This window comes from Microtus ochrogaster, linkage group LG9, assembly GCF_000317375.1.
Source record: "Microtus ochrogaster isolate Prairie Vole_2 linkage group LG9, MicOch1.0, whole genome shotgun sequence".
NCBI classification, from domain to species: Eukaryota; Metazoa; Chordata; class Mammalia; order Rodentia; family Cricetidae; genus Microtus; species Microtus ochrogaster.
This window is the reverse complement of record NC_022034.1, coordinates 18003666-18007831: the sequence shown is the minus strand read 5'-3', so window position 1 is coordinate 18007831 and position 4166 is coordinate 18003666.

Genomic DNA, 4166 nt, shown 5'->3' with positions numbered 1-4166 from the left:
AGAAGAATAGGTCAGAGGCTAAATCTGGTCTCCTGCTCATTGATTCAATATTTGATGTAGAGGCAGCTATTGTATGGCTTGCCAATTTGGAAATATTTAGTACCTGACATTTACAGAAAAACTGATTGCCGCCTAAATGAATAGCATTATCTGATGCTGCCTGCCCAGGTGGTGGACTAGATGGGCCTGGGTGCAAGGGCAGAAGCTTCCATGTGCTCCTACTCCACACCATTTAACTAACCCCCACAGTGGAAATGGAGCCCCACCTTCTGCTTTGGGGTGTGTGGTGAGAAGGGGTGGGTTTACTGGAAGAGAGTATCCTCAGTCAAGTGTATGTGAGTGTTGACAGCTAGTGAAGGAGGGGCTTAAACCCTGTTCTCAGTGGATTAGTGAGGCTAGGCAGGGAAGGGAGGTGACCTGAGGGGTCACTCAACAATAAACCAAATGAGTGAGCTGTAAATCTTGGTATCGTGGGTTTTACCCTCAATTCCTGCATTTGAGTGTAAGTTTGTGTTCAAGGTCAGCTGGGGCTACATGGTGAGGTCAAGGCTAGCCTGGACTACAGAGTGAACTTTTCCATCAAAAGACCAATTGTTTGGGGGGGGGGGGTAAGGGGTGAGATTATGTGGAACAGCTGCTGGTAGCATGTGCTGTGATCTTCTGTTAAAGCACACTGAAAAGTTCAAAAGCAAAGAGCCCAGAGAATGCCTGAGAGCTAGTCTGGGGACAGAGGGGAAGGGCTGGGGTGAGGGCAAGAAGGAATTTGAAACCTGGGCTCTTCTGAAAATAGTCTTGAGCTGAGAAAACCCAGTCTTCCCACACTACGCCCTTGTGATGCCCCTGTGATTCCCTTTCCAGTCCGATTCTGGAACTCACTGGAACTCACTGGCTAATCTGTGCCATCCCCCACCCCAGAATCCAGAAACTCACTAGCCCTTAACACAGACAAACTATGTGCCCCTCAACCCACTTAAACTCCGCTTAGGCACTGTCCCCATGGAATCCCGGAACTCACCATCCAGCCCTGCACACAGACAGACAGGCAGCAGAGTGAGAAGCAGGATCAGGTGGCAGTAAATGAGCTTGGTGGCTGCCTCCAGCTCCATGGTTTCTTCCCTAGACTCAGGTGCGATGCAATGCGAACTCTCTGGATTGCTGTGATGAAGTGAGCTGTCTGCAAAGTCTGAAAAGGCTCAGTCACTCTCCTCTGATGGCCCCACCCACAGGAAATTTTCAAAACTTGACAGTGAATTCGAGGTAATTTCTCCTCTTTGGGTCAGTCAAATCCAGTTCTTAGTTCCCTTTTCTCAAAAATCCTTTTCTCCAGGGTCCCTGTGGGATGGTCCCTACTCCCTTGTGGCTTGCAGTGTGGCCCCTCCCCCTCCATTGGTTCAAGTCAGAGTGCTGGGTGATAAGGGTGGGGCAACAGGAGTGACTGGGGTGGGGTGGGGACCCAGCAGCAGGGGTTCCAGGCTTCTGAGTTCATAACACCCAGATTCCTCAAGGAACTCACTCAGCAGCCATGTCCTGGGGGACCCTCTGCAGCAAACCTGGACAGAAGGCAAAGAAAGTGGCCACATGGGCTAAAACCAGAAATGGAAGTAACCCTGGCCAAACACGGTGTGCATTTGTGGGGTTTCCCACACCCCTCCCCCTGCACCCCATGTTCATGCCTCTTGCCTCTGGCCTAGGAATCCTTTCTACTCCTCTCTGGCTGCAGCAATCCGTCTTCCTGCCCCCTCCCTGCCCCCATTTCCTCTCTCTCCCTAACTGCAGCTCCTTCTTCAGACTCCTTATATTAATCAGGATTCTCTAAAGAAACAGAAGTTAGAGAAGGAATCTCTCTATATAAAGGAGATTTATTGGAAATGTATAAATCAATCTCTATATAAAGGAGATTTATTGGAAAAGAAGATTTATTCAGCTAATCCAACAATGGCTGACTGTGAGTGCTAAGTCTTAGAACCCAGTCTAAAAATCTTGATTGGTCTCTAATAAAGAGCTTGCAGAACAGAGACCCTGTCTTTCCCCATACTACCTGAGTTTCCAGTGCCCCCTCTCCCTTATCTAGCACAGGCTGCTGCTACATCTAGCACAGCAGGACAGGGTGAGGATCCAGGTAGCCACCTAGAGACACTCAAATTCCTGTCTTCTAAGCATAGTGCCTACCCCTCAATCGGTGGCAGTGAGTTTGAGGTTTAATGCAACCTCCAGAATGACAGCAAACACCTTCTCTGTACGTAGTTGTTGCTCTTACTCTTTGGCTCTTTGGGGGACCCGCCTTGCAGCTCCCAAACAAATCCCATGGAAACTTATTTTTATGTGTGAATGCCAACCTTAGCTTGGCTTATTTCTAGCTAGCTTTACTTAAATGAGCTCCTCTACCTTTGCCTCTGGGCGTTTATGTTTCTCTATTTTTATATACCTTTTTTACTTTTGGGTGACTGGATCCTTGAGCCCTCCTCTCCTCCTTTTCTCATTGTATGATCTTTTCTTCCCAGATTTTTCTTCATATTTATTCTTTCTGCCTGTCAGCCCCATCTTTTTCTCTCTCCTGCCCTACTAGTGGCCATTCAGTTCTTTGTTAGACCAATTAGGTGTTTTAGACAGGTAAAGTAACTCAGCATTGCAGAGTTAAACAAATGCAACATAAAAAAGCAACACATCTTTAATGCATCATTAAACAAATATTCCACAACAGGCAGCCAAGTCACGTGTCAAGAAACATTCATGTTAGGAGCTTCAGGTCTGTGTGTTCTCACTCTGTCTGTTTCCCATGTATTCCAGGCAGAGAGAGATAGAGATAGTTAAACAGACCCATCTGAACTGTAACTGTGATGGTTTAAATAGGTATGGCTTGGATAAACTCAAGTGTTTGAAAGTCTGGCTCATAGGGAATAGCACTATTATGAGGCATGACCTTGTTGGAGAAGATATGTCCTTGTTGGAAGAAGTGTGTCACCATGGAAGTGGGTTTTTGAGTTCTTAGAAGCTCACGTTGGGTAAATATAATTCAATTTCCTCCTGCTGCCTGTGGATCAAGAGATAGAAATCTCAGTTCTTCTCCAACACCATGTATGCTGTGTCATGTCTAGATGATGATGGACTAAACCTCTGAAACTGTAGGCCCGCCCATTAAATGTTTTCTTTGATAAGAGATGCTATGCTCATGGTGTCTCCTCACAGCAATAAAAGCCCTAAGACAGTCCCAATGTTGGTTCAGCTACTGAGCAGAAGTCTTTGTCTGCTGTCAAAGAGAACTCCAACTGCATATGGATTTGTATGGTTCCTGGAAGGTAGATAAAGTCACACAAGACAGGCTTTCAAACTAGAGAGCATCAGGCATGAAAAGAAGACTCTTCACTGAATCCTGCTAATATTTTAACCATGCTTACAGCAATGGTCCTTCTTGAAACTGCCATGCTTCTCTGGACACACATGGCTTTGGAGCTGGTCTGACAAGTAATGGATAAACCACAGGGAACTGTTCAGAAGAGCTGGGATCTGTGCGATGTGGTCTGATATTTGCTTCTCTCTTTCTGTTCTACTTTATTTCTTACTTAATTTACCTGAACAAACCTTATGAGTTGGGTCCCCTCACAGATGAGGCCATGTGCCTGTCCAGCCCTCTTCCCTCTGACTCTTCATCTACCTGGATTGGAGGCTTCCGCATTCTAGCTCAGGGTCAGGTGTCACCTGAACAGTGAAATGTTACACTGTGCCATAGACCCTGGGTCAACAGAGCAAGCTTAGTGTCCATTCACAAGTCTCTGGCAGGGTTGATGAATTTTATTTACATCACCAAGTGATTTAACTTGATTGACAAAAATTTGTGTATTTCTGATAACTTTGCCAAAGGCCTGTTTATTCATTGGACTCCTTTACCAAATAGAATCCTGCCATAAACATGCTATATCAGAAATATAGGTGGATATGTTTGTATCCTTCTACAATATCATTATTTATTGGAAAAAAAGAATTCAAAATCCTATATCAGCTATAATTAGCCAAGGAATTCCAATTATTTTTTGAAAGCTGGCCCCTGGCCAGTATACATTCTTTTATTCCAGTATTAATTATTAATTTTAACTCTCAGGTTTTATATTACATATCACACAGTATATACATATTTTATATACTGTGTGTATGTATATACATATATACTG